Source organism: Theobroma cacao, chromosome 2 (genome assembly GCF_000208745.1).
Source record: "Theobroma cacao cultivar B97-61/B2 chromosome 2, Criollo_cocoa_genome_V2, whole genome shotgun sequence".
NCBI classification, from domain to species: Eukaryota; Viridiplantae; Streptophyta; class Magnoliopsida; order Malvales; family Malvaceae; genus Theobroma; species Theobroma cacao.
Genome location: NC_030851.1, coordinates 11,823,245 through 11,844,121, shown reverse-complemented (window position 1 = coordinate 11,844,121; position 20,877 = coordinate 11,823,245). Strand labels below are relative to the sequence as shown.

The window sequence follows — 20,877 nt, the reverse complement described above, 5'->3', positions numbered from 1 at the left end:
GTTTTCACATTTACGTCTAGCGGTCGGGTTCCCGGACCCGCACGTTACGACACTTGTAGATACCCTATTTTGTCGATGATTCCAGTTGACATCTCTACCACACAGATAATAGGTTTCTAGCACCAACACTGGGTGTATTTTGAGCCACTTTTCATTGTAGCCATTATTGTACATTATAACTTTGTAAATTTTTGTATGTATGAATTTATTTTACTTACACGTTACGAAAGATTTCTTACACGTGTTTTTATAAATATTGTTTTATATAAAAATATTATATTTGAATCAATATTTTGAATAGTGATATTTATCTATAAATCCTTTTTAAAAAAAAAAAATTTTGATTTATTTGAGCCGAAAACGACCGGTAATTGTTTAAAATGGAATGTTTAACAATGATTGCTCACAAGAAAGGAAAGAAACTGATATGTAAGCCTTGCGGGGTTCCGGTTGGCATTCCGAGTAATGAGTGTCAATCGGGACGTGCGACGGTTGTCATGGGCCCGAGGGAGGTTCCGGGTCGTGACACAATAATTTCAAACTAGAGGTTTAGCCATGCCCTATACTCAGTAGTGCAAGCTTTCATGTCTTCCATTAAGCAGAAAGTGAGAGGGACATATTTCCCTCCCATGGGTTTGACGACACACTAGTAGCCAAGCCCTATACTCAGTAGTGCAGGCTTTCATGTCTTCCATTTGGCAGAAAGTGAGAGGGACATCTTTCACTCTCATGGGTTTGACGACACATTGGTAGCCTTTCTTAGCAAAGATCTCTTGCAAGATTTGATGATGAACATAGCTTAAGAACATTTCTATCGCACTCTGATTCAACCATTCAAGGCCTTTTTGGCTGACTTCAATATCGAAGCTAACTTGTAATTGAGTGAGTGAGTGTGATTTAGGTTGGTTTTGCAAGGCTTGAAGCTAAGTTCTATCATCCCTTAGTGAGTTTGGCTTAAATGAGTTTAGATGTAAATGGTGGTCAAGATTTCGCGGGTGTTGTTCACTGGTTTTTAGTTGCAACTTTCTTGGTTGCTGGATTGTGTGATGGGTTTGAGCCAACTTTCTTTGATTTTAACCAAAGTTAGCCTTTTGACAGTGAGGTAGTGCCTATCAATCCTCCGTCCATTGCCTAGTAAGATTACTCTTGCAGCTTCCTGCATTTCTTTGTATCTTACAAAGGTAAAGGTGGTAGTCTTGTTTGACTTTTGTCTAAGAAAGATGAAAACGTCCATTACTTTGCCATAGGCATCAAAGGATTCCCCCAATCTTTGCTTAGTAACCCCGTCTACTGAGATTCGTAATGTAGATTGTATGGAGAGAAGAGTGCCAGTCTTCTTCTGAACTTGGTAATTGAGGGTTGCGTTGAGTGACAATTGGTTTCAATTGGGTGTTTAGATTTGGTGGTGTTTGGGTTAGGGGGTAGTTGAAATTTGGATTATGTTGACGATGTGTGGCTATGTAAATGTTGGGGCTATGCGCAGTGGTGAAGCTATGTGTGGGACCAAGTGTGAGAGCTTCATCGTTGGTGGGCTTGGATGTAAGGTCAAGGGAAGAGGTTGGTGGTTGTTAGTTGTGAACTGTAGGGTTGAGCACTGTTCATGGTTCCTTTCTGTTGTATGTAGTATCTAGTTGGTTTAATATCAATTTAACAGTGTTTTTTGTCATGACAAATGCAATATTGCTACTTATAGCTTGATTAAACATTTAGGTTAATATCATATTTAGCCCCAGCTTTAAGAAAATGTCTAATAGAGTATCTATACTATTAATATATTCAATATGGGACACACGTGCAAAGCCAAGTGTGACATAGTTACTCCCATAGATAAAAAGGAAAAAACTAAAAATTAACCCTAACGCAAAACCGGTGGAATCTTATACCTCTCCTTTTTCTTGATTTCAAATCTAAGTTTGTTTGTGGAATATTAAGGGCATTTAGGGGTTAAGTTTGGTTGAGGAATATTAAGGACTCTTAGTTTAGAGTTTGTTTATTTTTCAATTCTATTTCCGTTTTACCCATAGCCATAAGCAATAAAATTCTCTCAAATAAGTGGATGCCAATAATTTTGTGACAATGGCAGCCACATGAACGCTTTGAAATGCTTCTATAGCCATGATATAACATATTTTCATGTAGCATGTCACATTGTAATTAGCCATCCATTACGGTAATAAATTTGGGTAACAAAATTAAATATCAAAGTAAATTGGTACATAAAATTAAAATATTGGTATTTCATTGAATTTTTTTAAAATATATGTATAGATTAAATAGTTTTTAAAATATAAAGACTAAGTATGGTATTATCCCTAAACATTTTAATGTTTTAGTACATTTGAAGATGACCGTCGGATAGAACAATAAATAAAAGTTCACTACTACATGATTGAAAATGCATGTAAACCATATTTCTCAACTTTATGTTCAATATGGGTATGAAAGGTTTGAAAAATGCTAATTCATTTTGTTTTATTGCGCATCCCACATGAAAATGCTATTAACACTTAACACGTGAGATTGTTTAGTTAAGAATTTAAAAGATTCAATATCATATATGAATTAGAGATAATAACAACGTGAGTGAGTTTAAAAACAATAATAATATATATAATCTATTTCAGAATAAAAAATTTAACTTAAAGTTAAAGGGCACTCATAATTGGTTTAAATATGATTATAAAATTTAATTTCAAAGATGTAGCATAAATAGTTTAATAGTATTTGAAAACCGAATTCATCCTTCCACCCAAATTCAACCATCTAAATGATATGGTAACATTTTTGGTAAAAACACGTTGTTATCCAAATTTGTTTGCTTTCTTTTTATATTTAGGATTCAAAGTCAAAATAATGTAAATTTGAACATTCCGTGTCACTACTAGTACCCAAAATTCCACATGAGTAAATTAAAATTCATTGCAATCTATTTCCCCCGCTAACACACTTTATATTTATAATGTAAATTATTAAAATGAATCAAAGTCTTCCGTATATATAAATAATTAACCAAGTGAAAGTTTGGGTAATAATTAATCATTACACTTTATTAACTGATATATAATTTTTTTATTTAAAAAATACGATTTGAATCTCTTTCACCAAATTAAAAAAAATTAAAATTCATTGTAATCTATTTAGCTTGCTAACACGCTTTATATTTATAATATAAATTTTTAAAATGAATCAAAGTCCTCTCGTATGGATAAATAATTAACCACGTGAAAGTGGACGTACATATGATTTGGCAGTGTTAGATATACATCCCCCCTTCCCGCAAGTTATCATTATTGGAAAATGTCAAGGGTTCTCCAATATATATATATATATATAGTGAATGTGACACAAAGCTGAGGGTGAGCGCCACCACATATTAGCTACAAAAATAATTCTATTTCACATGTATTTGTTGGTTTTGTTTTATTTTATTTTATTTTATTATCCAGCTTAGTGGTCGCATTATTGAATCGGTGAGGGTCAATTTTAATTAATCGATTGATCCGATTCATTAAAAATGTATTTTAATATTAAATAAGTATCAAATATGGTGATTACTAATAAAAAAAGACATTTAAATTAGTGGTTAAAAACCTAATAAAGGGTGTAAGAAGTTAAAAGTTTATATTCCACTACTTACAAAGTTTAATTACTGCATTAAATAATAATGAAACAAATGATCCAATTTAACTATATCATGTTCGATCTATTTGGTGATTTTTTTTTAAAGTTAATCTATTTGGAGATTTGATCAGTTCTTAACTAATTTAACATCACTTTGTTCTTATAACACATTTAGGATTGAAAAATCATTGACTCTGGATTAAATTGGTCTTATTTTTAATATATTGGTGATAGAATGAAGGAAAATTAATTTCATTCACTTTTGTTTTGTATATATCATCCTTGTTTTTTTTCTTTCCTAACATACCAGATAACGTTAACTTTTTTGGATAAAAATGATAGTAGGATTTATTATTATTTATTATTTTATACAAGTCATGTATTTATTCAATATTCATAAAATTTATAATTTATAATTCCATTTTTTTTTAATATACAAATCCATAACTACGTGGTGAAAGATTATAAATATGCTCTGCTTTGATGATTTTTTTTATTTTTTTGTTTTTAAATGAAAATTTTTAAGTGAGCTTAACTAATACCTTCGAAAAAAAAAAAACACCCTAGTATAAAAGCACAAACAAGACAGAGCTTGTATTTTATATGTCCACTTGAGTTACCTACAGGCCCATAGGCTTAGACTTGTCTTCAATAATAATTAGCCCACCAGTTTTTGGGTTTCAAAAGCGCTATGAATGAAACTTAACAGCCCCTATTCAATTTATCTCAATTTTTTTTGAATATATGGGAATAAAATCTATAGTAAAATCACTACATCATTCTAGGCCAAGTAATATCTAAAATGTTTGCAAATAAAAGAGAATAGTTATTAGATGGAGGAGAATCAAGCACATATAATCTCAAATATAACTTTTTATGATGTGTGGCCATCTAATCAGCACACTGATTGACTTCATGATGGACGTGAGAAATTGACCACTCCCAAGACAACTGAAGTTTCTCCTTTATACACCTGATGAGATGAGCATTTGGGTCCAAAGCAATAAAATCTTGATTAGTTAACTTCTTAATGGCTAATAAAGAATTTGACTCTACTTGTATTCTCTTGTAGCCTTTGTCCCAACATAAACAAAAACCCCAACAAAGCTTCCAAAGTTTGTTGTTAAAGAATATGATATACCTAATTTATAGGTAAATCCCAATAACCAATTACCAAGTGCATCTCAAATTATACCTTCAGCAACTACCAAGCCTGGTTGCCTTTTCACACTACCATCAACATTAAGCTTAACAAAGGAACTCTTAAGCTTTTCCCAAGTAACAAAAATTTCTTATTTTCTTGCAATCTATTTTCTTTTAAAGTTATCCCAAGCTTCCCTAGACTTGGTCCATATGTGCTACCATGCATGATAAGGCTAGACAAAATTAGCATAAAAAATTGATGAGTTTCACCCAAACCATAAGAACCATAACGTGTGAACAAAAAGGATTCCCCAAGCTATCATGTGAAATAGTGCAGTGCTTGACATAGTTTGCAACAACCAGGGTTTCAAGTCAAGGGAAAAAAATTTTCATGGATTAGATTCGAATCAATTAGTAACCAAAGATTTCGGACAAGAGCACAATCCCAAATTGCATGAAGAATAATCTCATTAGGACAACCACATTGAAAGCATAAAGCCGACAAACTTGGCATCCGTCTTGCTAGCCATGATGAAGTTGGAAGAGAATCGTGTAGCATCCTCCATAAGAAAACACAAACCTTCCTTGAGCTACCAAAGGTCCATACTCGCTGCCAATTGTTCTCTTTAGTGAAATGGTTTGACATTTGCAAGGCATAAGTTGATTTCACTATAAAAATACCATCACTTTTGAGCATCTAGAACTTTCTATCCTCCACGTCAGTAGATGGCTCAATCATCAATGAAGCTATTTTCGAAGAAATTTGTCAAGGCAGGATATCTTCAATTTGCTTAATATTTCATCTGCCAAATTCGTCACAAAAACTAGCCACTAGCAAGTCCAGTTCCGCTGCTTGCAATTCCACCATTGCATGGTTTAACAAAGGGCCATAATTAAGCCAGACATTTGTCCAAAATTTTGTTTGATGACCATTATTTATAGTCATATCCCCATACCCCTATGTAAAAGTGATCTGCTCTTTAGTATACCTTCCCTACTTGAGAGCCAAATGATTTGATCCTTACTTGCATAAAATCTTGATTTCGAAGATATTTTGCTTTCAAAACATCAACCCAAAAGCAATTTTTTTCCTGCCATATGTACCACTCCAATTTGGCCAATAACGCCAAATTAAACTTCCTAACATCCCGTAGTTGCGAGCCCCTCTCAGCTTTGGAAGTACATAATTTTTCCCAATTAAGTCATGTATTTTCCTTTTTTCTTCCCCATGACCCCATACAAAATTACAATTTAAACGATCAATTTCTTAGATCACATTTTTTAGGAGATAGACAGTTTGCATTAAGTAAATAGCCATTGTACCTGTAACTGATTACACTAAATATACTCATCCTGCCATGGAAATATTTATATTTATATTCTGCCATTTCTCTAGCCTCTGTTTGATCTTAAAAATCAACTCAAAGTAAGTCTCCTTAGTAATTCGGCCATAAAGCATGAGAGTGTCGAGATATTTTCCAAAATCTCTTGTTACAGGTAATTTTAGCAGTTTTACTCAAAGAGTCTAAATTCAAATCCTATAAAGTTTAAATTTCAAGCCAAATTTTAGATAATTTTTAAGCTGATTTTCTTTGGATAAAAAGGCACAAAATCAATTTTTAAGCTGATTTTCTTTGGATAAAAAGGCACAAAATCATGAAGATAATAAAAGGGAATTTCAACTGAGGTGGTTTAAAAATTGAAAAGGAAAAGTTCAAGCTTTTGCAATTTGAATTCAAAGAAGCACTTAAGCACATTTCATGCCAAATTCATCCTAACACTGGTCAGCCACTTTGAAGCTTGAAAGAGTCAATTTTCACTCAAAATTCAAGCTGGAAATCAGATAAAAATCAGTTTGCAATCTGGCTAAGTGATCAAGTGAACTGAAAACTTGAATTCTAAATTTTAAAGGTGGAAGACTTAAGCCAAAACTCTCCCTCCTTTTGGCTATAAATGCCCAGCCAGTCTAGCTCTTCAAGTAAGCCTTCTCTTCTTTGTTTTCAGCAGTTTTTAGGATATTAGTTAAAGTTTCTTTGTATTTCTCCAGCAAGCTTTCTTTTAGTTTTCTTGTGTAGCATAAATTGGCTTTGAATTTCCAACTAATGTAGTTTTAAACCCAATAAAAATTGTGTTTGTCTACAATTATTGTTTTTAATTCATTCGCTATTTCTACCTTTTACTTTGATAATTTTCCTCTTAAACTTAAGTTCTTTCAAAAAAGGAGTTAGCTTGAAAAAAACTTTTTATCTCAACCTCCTTACTTATTCTTCCTAGCACTTTTTTAGTTTTCAATTAATAAAATTTTGTTTATTTTCTTATCTTTTTATCCAATTTCTATCCACCATTAGAGCTTCATTAAAGTATAGTGAAGTTGGCAAAGTGATAAGAGTTTTAGTTAATTTTTAATCCTAGAAATCTTGTTACTTTGTTGACCAAACCTAACTTAATTATAAGGTGATTTTGGTATCAAGGTTAAAAGTATTCTTTCTTTCTTTCTTTTTAATTTTCAGCATGTTCTTTATTTTAGTTCACTCTTTAAATTCTATTCATAATAAAAATATGAGTAGCCAAATAATTTTAGCTAGGGTTTTTAATGGAATTTTGTAAAGCCTGACCTTATAAAATGCTTGTCATGACATACATGTGATGATACAATGATTGCATGCTTGGAGAGTCTCGAAAAATTTACAAAAGTAGGTGTTGTATCTAGAGGTACAACAAAGTTGATTTAAGCCTCGAACTAGATCAAATAGGAATTTTAAGGTGAGATTAAGAGCTTCACAGTTCACGGATGACTCAAAATGGTAATTCGGAGTTTGAGGATCAATTTGGAGTCAAACTAGAATTTTCACTATCCAGGGGCAAAATGGTCATTTGCCACCTAAGGACAAAATGAGAATTTTTGAAAAAGATTTTTTTTTACCCCATTTGACTTATTGGAGTATAATTTGAGTATAGGAGTATGATTTGAGGTTGAAAAGTTAAAAAAATTATGATCCTGGTATTTTTCGGAGCATAAGGGTAAAATGATAATTTTACCATTCCAAGGGCAAAATTGTAATTTTACACACCCGACACTTGCCTAGCACATGGAATTTACACAATTTTATAATGGATAATTGAAGGGATTTATATGGTGGAGAGAGAAAGCTTAATAGTTAAGAAATAAAAATGGGCCAATGAAATGGTGACACATGGCATGTTAATATCCATTTATTTTTTTTAGCTTTAAAATCAACAAAAATCAGCCTATTTTCTTCATTATGGCCGACCAAAGCATGAAGTGAAGAAGAACAAAGAAAGAAAAAAACCTAGGTGGGAAAATTGAAGAAAAAGTGTGGGATTTCAAGGGATTAAGCTAATAAAGGTAAAATTTTATGATTTTATCTTGTGATTTACACTACCCATGCTTTCTTTTTCATTTTCTATGCTTAGAACTCAGGTTTTCATGGTGAATTCATGGCTGACCAAATGGATATGGAGAGAGAATGAAGTTGGATTGATTTGATTCTAAGTTATGTTAGTGTTTTTAGTTAGTTTAGCATATTTAGAAACAAAACAACAAGAAAAAAAATCATTTTCTCCCATTACCCATAAGAGGCCGAATTTTCTAGGGAGGATATTGAGGCTGAAATTGATGATATTTCATGATATTTTGGTGGTATTTAATGATTGGTGAGGCTAGAAATTTAATGAGAAATTTTGGCATGAAAATCTGAATTTTTACCTAATGTATAGACATGTGCGATTTATGATTTGGACTGATAAATTGAATCATATTCACAGTCATTGAGGTATTTTAAGTATAATTGGACTGTAGAAAGTGAAAGAAATCGATTTAGAGTTAAATTGGAGGTTTTAGCCAATTACACCGAGAATAGTACGAATTAGGTCGAATATCGTATTTAAACGGCTATTTGGACATTTTTTCATTCCATATCATGCATTAGTTGTCTAAATTAGTTTAATTTTGATTTAGTACCAATGTAGTAAGTTTCTCGATTTTGTACTATATCTAGGTAGTGAATCCTCCGATAAAGGCGAAGAAATTGTACCCGATGATCGGTAGTCAAAGTACTCTAGAAATTCGACTCCCAAAATAGTGAGTAACCTTACGATCATTTTAATTATCTAAAGTATGTTTTTAATCAGTTTTGGTTAAATTTTATGAAAATGAGTTTAAATGGTAAATTTTTGTGTTTTACGAACAGAATGTGTTTACCTGAAAAGATTTTTATAAATTGTCTTGAAATTGAATAACGATTTTGAAAATATAGTAATTGGAGACCACCGGTATGTTGCAAATTTATGATTGGAAATTGATGGCTTATGTTATATTGTTATTATGTTGGCATGACTAGCTAGGCTGTGTTTTATGAATTGTATGAATTGTTTTATTTTACCCTTGCAGGCTGGGTAGTAAAATATTAGGCTTGTCATGCTGTCAAAATTTTATTATATGGTGGGTTTAGCTTGCTGTAGTAGGCAGATTCTGTGGACTAGCCTATTATAGGGGCACGAAATCTGGATATATATATGTACCTCGGTCGGAGAGGCGCGTAGGGTATCTCCTGAGGTATGGACAGAGTTCACGTCACGCGGAACCACCTCGTGATGATGAACTCCGCTAACGCCAAGGAATGGCTATGTTTTTCAAACTAAAAATATGTTTACGTGTATACGAACTTTTTAACAGCCTTGGCGGACTCGGTTAGATGCCTCGGCCAAAGTATCCCCGAGAATAATTTTGATAGGAGCCAAGCTTTTAAGATACTCATAAGCCATGTTGAATATTTATGTTATGAAATACATATTGAGATTAAATATTTTAATTGTCTCCTCTTACTCAACTTTAGATATTTTGGATGATGTTTGTTTACTCACTGTGATTATAAAATCTCACCACTCTCCTTTTCACCCATTTTAGGTTCAGATTAGGCTATAGATAGTTGAGTTCATCGAGGACTACCCTTGGATTTGCATTCCTTCAAACTGTAGGTACACAGTCCTCTTTACTTTTGATTATTCGGGGGCCCATTGGTCATTGTAAATTAAATTAAATACTCTGGTTTATTGTATTACAGTATGTATGAATTTACTTTGCTTTTACGCTACAAAAATTATCTACGTATAACTCTGAAAATATTGTTTAATAAGAAAATAGAATATTTTACTTAATATTTATTTTATTTTCTTATTATACCCAAATAATCATAATTTCGTTTTAAACGAATGTTTTAGACATCTAAATTTATTTTTACTTTTGAAATATGTGTTCTGCACTTATATACTACATTATTGGCTGGTTTCGAAATTTTTGAAAAAATGACCAAAATACCTCTGTGAGACGAAAATTAATATTTTATTTGTTTTAAGTTGAAAACAGCTTAAAATCTTTTAGAACACGATATTTGACAATGGTTGCTTACAAGGGAAATGAGAAACTGATATTAAAGCCTTGCGGGGTTTCAGGTTGATATTTCGGGTAATGAGTGTCTATCGGGATACCGCGGTGGTTGTTAAGGGCTCGAGGGGAGTACCGAGTCGTGACAATTCGATTGGTATCAGAGCATTTGGTTTTAAAGATCAGAGTTTTTAGTTTTAAAGTTATTTTAAAAATTTACAATGTCAGTGTGGCCTCGGGTTAAGTTAGGTTAGGTTGAATAGAATGCATGCATCTGCATATAGAGTCTAAGGTTGATTAAATTTGCCTTATTTCCTTGTATAGATTTCCATGCCTCCTCGACACGGACGCCTACCTCTCACTAGATCGGTTGGGAGAGGAAGAGGTCGTTCCCAACGTCGTCAGCTAGATGTAGTAAAGGAGGAATCGGCTGCATCCACCATTCGAGCAGCACCTGCTGCTGAGCAGGCCAAGACTCCTCCACATTCTCCACATCCTCTACATCGTCCGCCACCTACTGGTACTTCTGCCATGTCTCCTAAGGCTGTTCAAGCATTGGTAGCTTTTTTTACCGCTATTGTTGGCCACGCTCAAGCTAGTTAGGCCCCTCCTATAGTACCACCAGTTACTCCTTCAGTACCACCACCCCCACCTCCTGTTCCACCACTAGTGCCGGATGTCTCTATTGCTAAGAAGTGGAAGGAAGCTAGGCAACTTGGTTGTGTTTCTTTTACGGGTGAGTTAAATCCAACCGTAGCCAAAGATTGGATTAATCAGGTTTCAGAGACGTTCTCTGATATGAGGTTGGATGATGACCTGAAATTGATAGTGGCCATGAAATTATTAGAGAAGAGAGCTCGCACATGGTGAAATTCAGTAAAATCTCGTTCCACTACTCCTCCGATCTGGTCAGACTTCCTAAGAGAATTTGATGGTCAGTATTTCACTTATTTCCATCATAAAGAAAAGAAAAGAGAATTTCTGAGTTTGAAACAAGAGAATTTAACTGTAGAGGAGTACGAAGCTCGTTTTGACGAGCTGATGTTATATGTGCCGGATCTGGTGAAATCTTAGTAGAATCAGATCAATTATTTCGAGGAAGGGCTCCGTAATGAGATTAGAGAGTGGATGACAGTGACTAGTAGGGAACCACATAAGAAGGTCGTACAGATGGCTTTACAGGCTGAGAAGCTCGTGATTAAGAATAGGAAGATTTGGACCGAGTTTGCAAAAAAGAGAAATCCGAGTGTATCTTCCAATTAGCCACCAAAAAAGGGCAAAGACTCATATGCTTCAGGGAGCACTACCTCTGTTTCAGTGACATCTCCTCGACCTCCATTTTCACAGACATAGCAGAGGCCTCAGAGATTTAACAGATCTGCGATGACTACTTCTTGGAAGAGTTTCGGAGGTTTTGATAGATGCAGGAGATGTGGGAAGAATCATGTTGGGCCGTGTAGGGGACCAGTACGATGTTATCATTGTGATCAGTCGGGCCACATTAAGAGTGAGTGCCCACAGCTAAGACGGGTTACTGCAATTGCTCCATCTCCATCAACTCGTACGGATATGCAGAGGAGAAATCCTTATGGGTTACCACCAAGGCAGATTGTGGAGTAATGGTTGGTGAGGAAGAATTTAGGGGTGACTTGATTCCTCTAGAGATCCAAGATTTTGATTTGATATTGGGTATGGTCTGGTTAACTGCACATCAGGCGAATGTGGATTGTTTTAGAAAAGAGGTTGTTCTTCAAAATTTGAAAGGAGCAGAGATTGTTTTTGCAGGGAAACGTTGAGTATTACCGTCTTGTGTAATCTCGGCCATCAAAGCATTAAAATTAGTGTAGAAAGGGTATCTGGCTTATTTGGCTCACGTGATTGATATTTCAAAAGGGGAACCTAAATTAGAGGATGTCCCAATAGTAAATGAGTTTTCTGATGTATTTCTTGATGAGTTACCAGGACTACCTCCTGATCGAGAGCTTGAGTTCCCTATTGATTTACTTTCTGGTACTGCACCTATTTCTATCCCTCCATATAGAATGGCTCCGGCAGAGTTAAAGGAACTAAAAGTCTAGTTGCAAGATTTGGTGGATAAAGGTTTCATTCGCCTTAGCATTTCTCTTTGGGGAGCACCGATCATATTTGTAAAGAAGAAAGATGACACTCTTCGATTGTGTATCGATTACCGTCAGCTGAACTGAGTGACCATCAAGAATAAATACCCTCTACCTCGGATCGATGATATTTTTGATCAATTACGAGGTGCTATGGTATTTTCAAATATTGATTTGAGGTCTGGGTATTATCAGTTGAAGATTAAGGAGCAGGATGTACCCAAGACTACTTTTAGGACGCGTTATGGGCATTATGAGTTTCTAGTGATGCCGTTTGGTTTGACTAATGCCCCGGCAGCTTTAATGGATCTTATCAACAGGGTGTTCCATCCATATTTAGATAAGTTTGTGATAGTGTTCATAGATGACATCTTGGTTTACTCGAAGAATGATGATGAACATGCTACCCATTTGCACATTGTGTTGCAAACTTTGCTCGAGAGATAACTCTATGCCAAGTTCTCTAAATGTGAGTTCTGGTTAAAGGAAGTGATTTTCTTGGGACATGTGGTGTCCAGAGCTGAAATTTATGTCGATCCCAAGAAGATTGAGGCAATCTTACAATGGGAGCAACCGAGAACGGTAATTGAGATTCGCAGTTTCCTTGGCTTAGCCGACTATTATCAGAGATTTGTTCAGGGATTTTCTTTGATAGCAGCTCCTCTGACTCGTTTGACTCATAAAAGAGTTAAGTTTGAGTGGGATAATGTTTGTGAGAATCGATTTCAGGAGCTAAAGAACCGATTGACCTCTGCTCTCGTTTTAACACTTCCTGTTAATGAAAAAGAATTTGTGGTATACAGTGATGCATCTAAGTTGGGATTAGGGTGTGTATTAATGCAGGATAACAAAGTAATAGCTTATGCTTCTAGACAGTTGAAGAAGCATGAGACAAATTATTGTACTCATGACCTGGAGTTGGCAACAGTAGTATTCGCATTGAAGATTTGCAGACATTATTTATATGGTGAGCATTGTCAGATTTTTACTGATCATAAAAGTTTGAAATATTTGCTCACCCATAAAGAACTTAATTTGAAACAAAGACAGTGGCTGGAGTTGATTAAGGATTACGACTTGGTGATTGATTATCATCCGGGGAAGGCAAATGTTGTAGCGAATGCTTTAAGTCGTAAATCCTCATCTTCATTAGCTATACTTCGGAGTTCTTATTTTTCGATGTTACTTGAGATGAAGTCTCTAGGGATCCAGTTGAATAATGGTGAGGATGGAACCCTACTTGCTAGTTTTGTTGTGAGACCTTCATTGTTGAATCAAATCAGAGAATTGTATAAATCTGATGATTGGTTGAAATAGGAAGTTCAAAAGCTGCAAAATAGAGAAACTAGTGAATTTAGACTCAGTGATAATGGTACCTTGATGTTTAGAGACCGGATTTATGTCCCTAAGGATGATCAGTTGAGACGAGCTATTTTGGAGGAAGCTTATTCTTCCGCCTATGCTTTACATCCCGGAAGCACCAAGATGTATCGGACTATTAAAGAAAGTTATTGGTGGTCGGGTGTGAAACGATACATAGCAGAGTTTGTAGTAAAATGTCTCACATGCCAACAGATTAAGGCAGAGCATCAAAAACCATCAAGTACTCTTCAACTTTTACCGATTCTTGAATGAAAGTGGGAACACGTGACTATGGACTTTGTATTGGGTTTATCGCGGACACAAAGTGGGAAGGATGCTATTTGGGTGATTGTTGATAGATTGACTAAGTCCACCCATTTCTTGGCTATCCATAGCACGTATTCTATTGAGAAACTGGTAAAACTTTATATAGATGAAATTGTGAGATTACATGGAGTTTCAGTTTCTATTATGTCAGATCAAGACCCTCGATTTACTTCTTGATTTTGGTCAAAATTTTAGGAAGCTCTCGAAACTAAATTGAGATTTAGTACTGCCTTTCATCCGTAAACTGATGGTCAATTTGAAAGGACTATTCAAACCTTGGAGGATATGTTACGGGCTTGTGTCATTGACTTCATTGGGAGTTGAGACAGACACTTGCCATTGGTGGAGTTCGCTATAATAACAGTTTTCAGTCTAGTATTAGGATGGCTCCATACGAGGCTTTGTATGGAAGAAAGTGTCGAACTCTACTTTATTAGGATAAAGTGGGTGAGAGGAAATTGTTTAATGTGGAATTGATTGATCTAACAAATGACAAGGTCAAGGTTATCCGAGAGCGGTTAAAGACAACTCAAGATAGGCAGAAGAATTATTTTGATAGACGAAGGAAAGATTTGGAGTTTGAAGTTGACGATAAAGTTTTTCTTAAGGTTTCTCCTTGGAAAGGTAATAATTTGAAAATTCCAAGTATTAAATCTTATTTGATTATACTATTGTGATAATTTATGGTATTTATTGTGATTCGATTCGTGAAGCGGGGAAAGCTCAATCCGAGATACATTGGACCCTTTCGTATCATTGAAAGGATTGGGCCAGTGGCTTACAGACTTGAATTACCCCTGGAGTTAGATCGGATTTAAAATGTCTTCCATGTCTCGATGTTGAAAAAGTATGTTCCCGATCCCTCTCACATTCTAGAGACACCTCCCATTGAGTTGCATGAAGATTTGAAGTTCAAGGTGCAGCTTGTACGTATTCTAGATCGAAAGGATCGAGTGCAAAGGAATAAGAGTATTCCAATGGTGAAAGTATTGTGGAAAAATGCTCGAATGGAAGAAATGACGTGGGAAGTCGAGCGCTAGATGAGAAACCAATATCCACATCTTTTCTTGGAATCCGGTAAGTGAAATTTTGAGGTCAAAATTTTATTTTTAAGGGGGGTAGTACTGTAAAGCCTGACCTTATAAAATGCTTGTCATGACATACATGTGATGATAGCATGATTGCATGCTATGAGGGTCTCTAAAAATTTACAAAAGTAGGTATTGTACCTAGAGGTACAACAAAGTTGATTTAAGCCTCGAACTAGATCAAATAAGAATTTTAAGGTGAGATTAAGAGCTTCATAGTCCATGGATGACTCAAAATGGTAATTCAGAGTTTAAGGATCAATTTGGAATCAAACCAGAATTTTCACTATTCAGGGGTAAAATGGTCATTTGCCACCTAGGGACAAAATGAGAATTTTAAAAAAGATTTTTTTTGCCCCATTTGACTTATTGGAGTATAATTTGAGTATAGGAGTATGATTTGACGTTGACAAGTGAAAAAAATTGTGATCCTGGTATTTTTTGGAGCATAAGGGTAAAATGGTAATTTTACCATTTTAGGGGCACAATTGTAATTTTACACACCTGACACTTGTCCAGCACATAGATTTTACCCAATTTTATAATGGATAATTGAAGGGATTTATATGGTGGAGAGAGAAAGCTTAATAATTAAGAAATAAAAATGGGCCAATGAAATGGTGACACATGGCCTGTTAATATCCATTTATTTTTTTAGCTTTAAAATCAACAAAAATCAGCCTATTTTCTTCATAATGGCCGGCCAAAGCATGAAGTGAAGAAAAACAAAGAAAGAACAAAACCTAGGTGGGAAAATTGAAGAAAAAGTGTGGGATTTCAAGAGATTAAGCTAATAAAGGTAAAATTTTGTGATTTTATCTTGTGATTTACACTACCCATGCTTTCTTTTTCATTTTCCATGCTTAGAACTCAGGTTTTCATGGTGAATTCATGGCTAACCAAATGGGTATGGAGAGAGAATGAAGTTGGATTGATTTGATTCTAAGTTATGTTAGTGTTTTTGGTTAGTTTAGCATATTTAAAAACAAAACAACAAGAAAAAAAATCATTTTCTCCCATTACCCATAAGAGGCCGAATTTTCTAGGGAGGATATTGAGGCTGAAATTGATGATATTTCATGATATTTGGATGGTATTTAATGATTGGTGAGGCTAGAAATTTAATGGAAAATTTTAGCATGAAAATTTGAATTTTTACCTAATGTATAGACATGTGCGATTTATGATTCAAACTGATAAATTGAATCATATTCACAATCATTGAGGTATTTTAAGTATAATTGGAGTGTAGAAAGTGAAAAAAATCGATTTGGAGTTAAATTGGAGGTTTTAGCCAATTACACCGAGAATAGTGCAAATTAGGTCGAATACCGTATTTAAATGGCTATTTGGACATTTTTTCATTCCATATCATGCATTAGTAGTTTAAATTAGTTTAATTTCTATTTAGTACCAATGTAGTAAGTTTCTCGATTTTGTACTATGTCTAGGTGGTGAATCCTCCGATAAAGGCAAGGAAATTGTACTTGAGGATCGGTAGTCAGAGTATTCTAAAAATTCGACTCCCGAAATAGTGAGTAACCTTACCATCATTTTAATTATCTAAAGTATGTTTTTAATCGGTTTTGGTTAAATTTTATGAAAATGAGTTTAAAAGGTAAATTTTTGTGTTTTACAAACAGAATGTGTTTACCTGAAAAGATTTTTATAAATTGTCTTGAAATTGAATAACGATTTTGAAAATAGAGTAATTGGAGACCACCGGTATGTTGCAAATTTATGATTGGAAATTGATGGCTTATGTTATATTGTTATTGTGTTGGCATGACCAGTTGGACTGTGTTTTATGAATTGTATGAATTATTTTATTTTACCTTTGCAGGCTGGGTAGTAAAATATTAGCCTTGTCATGCTGTCAAAATTTTATTGTATGGTGGGTTTAGCTTGCTGCAGTAAGTGGATTCTGTGGACTAGCCTATTAGAGGGGCACAGAATCCGGATATATATATATGTACCTCGGTCGGAGAGGCATGTAGGGTATCTCCTGAGGTATGGACAGAGTTCACGTCACGCCAAACCACCTCGTGATGATGAACTCCGCTAACGCCAAGGAATGGCTATGTTTTTCAAACTAAAAATATGTTTACGTGTATACGAACTTTTTAACAACATTGGTGGACTCGGTTAGATACCTCGGCCAAGGTATCCCCGAGAATGATTTTGGCAGGAGCTAAGCTTTTAAGATACTCATAAGCCATGATGAATATTTAAATGAAATGAATATTTATATTATGAAATACATATTGAGATTAAATATTTTAATTGTCTCATTTTACTCGACTTTAGATATTTCGAATGATGTTTGTTTGCTCACTAGGATTATAAAATCTCACCACTCTCATTTTCACCCATTTCAGGTTCAGATTAGGCTATAGATAGTTGATTTCATCGAGGACTACCCTTGGATTTGCATTCCTCCAAACTGTAGGTTCATAATCCTCTTTACTTTTGGTTATTCGGGGGCCCATTGGTCATTGTAAATTAAATTAAATACTCTGGTTTACTGTATTACAATATGTATGAATTTACTTTACTTTTATACTACAAAAATTATCTACGTATAACTTTGAAAATATTATTTAATAAGAAAATAGAATATTTTACTTAATATTTATTTTATTTTCTTATTATATCCAAATAATCATAATTTCGTTTTAAACGAATGTTTTAGACATCTAAATTTATTTTTGCTTTTGAAATATATGTTCTGCATTTATATACTACATTATTGGCTAGTTTCGAAATTTTTGAAAAAATGACCAAAATACCCCTGTGAGACAAAAATTAATATTTTATTTGTTTTAAGTTGGAAACAGCTTAAAATCTTTTAGAACACGATATTTGACAATGGTTGCTCATAAGGGAAATGAGAAACTGATATTAAAACCTTGCGGGGTTTCGGGTTGATATTCCGGATAATGAGTATCTATCGGGACATCGCGACGGTTGTCACCGGCTCAATGGGAGTACCGGGTCATGACAAATTTGGGCAAATAGCTTAGGTATAATAAATTCTCTTTGGTAAAATAAAAATATAAACTTAAATAACTTAGTTCATTTTTTTTTTTGTGCGTAATGCTCCTTTCTAATTCACCTTATAAATGTGATACATGGTAACTCTAATAAACCTTAAAGGGGGAATTAAGGGGATTCTTAATGTACTAGACATAGGAATTTCGAAATCCAGACTAAGGGAATTAATTAGGAGTTAGTAACTTTATTAAACCTTACAAGGGAATTTAAAGGGAATCTTAATGAACTAGACATAGGAACTTAAGAATCCAGACTAAAAAGAAAATGACATATGAATTAGTAGAATAGATGACTCTTAAGTGAGAGCAAGGTTAATGACCACTACATCTACTAGTCACGTGTAATCGTTTAAGAGAACTTAATCTTAAGGCGTTATCATTAATTATCTTATCTATCATAGTAAATGGTTAGTAATAATAGGTTTACATGACTTAGACATAAGCATGTAGATAATTAAGTGTTCCTAATTAACAAGTTGTTTAAGATAATTTAAACCAAAGAGACAGCATTAACTTAAGTGAAAATGACCAAAGGAAGTTAGAAACCTTAGGCTTTTGTTATTGATTTTCTCTATAAAATTCTCAACGTTTCATGAAATTGGCTTAAGCAAAGGAAGCAAAACTCAGTAATCAGTGCAAGTCCACACAAGACAATCCTCGTGGGAATTCGACACTCTACTTACACTTGTCTATTGGAAGTGACCCGTGCACTTGCGAAATTTTGCTATCAAATAGTAATTTTGACTTTGCTAGATTCACTTTTTATCCAGATGCCTTGCAAAAATGGTCAAAAACGTGCAACATAACCTCCACTTGGTTCTTCGAAGTAATATCAAACAACAAAAGATCATCTACAAAACAAACATGAGAAAGAAAAGGCCCTTGACTAGTTAATAATAACGGTTTCCACCGTTCAAAATTCACTACACTATTAATCAAGTGGGACAATTTCTCCATACAAAGAACAAAGAGATAAGGTGACAAATGGTCATTCTGACAAATGCCTCTTGTGGGAGTAAAGACTTTTGTTGCACTGTCATTCCATAAAATGAAAAAAGTTGGAGATTTAAACACAAACATAATAAAATTAATCCATGCAGATGAAAACCTAATTTCTTCTAATACCTCTGGAAGGAAATACCATTTCAAATGGTCATAAGCCTTTTCAAGGTCAATTTTAATAGCCAGTGCACCCACCTTTCTCTTCATTAGTCGCATGGTATGTATGGCCTCCTAGACTTGTCGTAACGTGCCAGGTTCGGGAACCCTTCCGCTAGACGTGGGCAAAAATAAAATATCTTAGGGTCACCACCAATCCTTTTGATTTAGGTGTGATTGGCCACTTATTAACCCGATTCTAATCGACAAAGTCCTAAATTAATTTTAGGTCCGTCAACAAACGAGAACTGATCCACGTTTTTCAGAGATAGGTTCGGGAGTGCGGTTACACACAGAGAAGGGTTAGCACCTCTGTGATGCCCGTTCCACAAACGATACCATTTAATCTTAAGTTATTCTATTGCAGTCTGCCTTGATTTTATTCCTATGTTTCCTTAATCCTTCTTATTAATTAATTCTTTATTATGTTAGTTGATTGAGTCTTTTATTCGGTTTCACGGATGCACGTGATGCAATCGTAAAATGATGTTATGATTTATTCAATTTTAAACAATGAGGTTGACAATTATTTATTGAAAAATTATTCGTAGACCATCCCAACACTTTAGTGAGGTTTCGAAGTTTTCTTCACCTAGGGATATCTTGGGAAGAACTCATCTCTACAAGCTATTCAAGAAAATCCCATCATCAGAACTCTCGCCCATTAACAAAATAATCGTGACGTGCTATGACAGAATAAAATGATGATGTCTACATAAACGCGTTATGAACTTAATTAGTTCGTTATTCATGCAATTATATGTTTAATAGTTTAAGGTGATTTATTACTTTATTTATATATTTTATTATTTTTTATTAATTTTTTTATGTATACTATTTTTTTGTAACAATTATTTGAAGTATTGGGTACTGGAGTATAAAGCTCGGATCTATCCCAACACTTCGGTGAAGATCCGTCTCAAATACTATACCTAAGAAATCCACCCGAAAGAGGCAACTCTTTGCCCTTTTTTTAAGTAGAATTCTAGTATTGGATTAACTCAAATTAACTGCTTGACTTTTTTAATATTTGTAATTTAATATTATATTGTACATTCTATATATTTATAAATACCTAGATGAATTTTGTAATATAAACATTTTATTTTCTCTTGCCTTGACAACAAATTATACTTTATTCTCATTTTTTATTTCTTTTCATTTTTTAAGACCCATTTCTATTATTTATTAATTATTTTATACATATTTCAAAAAAACTAAGTACTTTCTAATCTTCCATTTAATTAATTAATTTTTTTTACCTTGTTCATTCACTTACTTTTTGTTACATATTTATATATATTTATATATGCATATCTTTTAATTTACTAACTCTACTATCTATTGTATTAAAGATTTTTATTGTTAGCTTTCATATGTTTTATTTTTCATATGCATAAATTTCAAACCACACAAAGAAAAATAATAAAACTATTATAACACTTAAACAAGAAATTAATAAACCACCTTCAATAGCTCAAGCCCAGACCATTATTTAATGAACAAGTCCATTACCTATTGGGTCGTAACTAACCCAATGCTCTAAATGGGTTCAGGCTCCACTAGGCTGCAAGGTTTGCCTTTGGACCAGCCTGGTTCTAACT

At 34.0% G+C, this 20,877-nt stretch overlaps 2 long non-coding RNA genes across 2 annotated transcripts; both read left to right on the top strand.

Moving 5' to 3' along the window:
• LOC108660839 lies at positions 8,090 to 9,828 on the top strand. The gene is made up of 3 exons (XR_001926532.1): positions 8,090 to 8,131; positions 8,784 to 8,866; positions 9,692 to 9,828. It is a non-coding gene; the product is annotated as an uncharacterized LOC108660839 (long non-coding RNA).
• LOC108660838 lies at positions 15,823 to 17,536 on the top strand. The gene is made up of 3 exons (XR_001926531.1): positions 15,823 to 15,861; positions 16,514 to 16,596; positions 17,441 to 17,536. It is a non-coding gene; the product is annotated as an uncharacterized LOC108660838 (long non-coding RNA).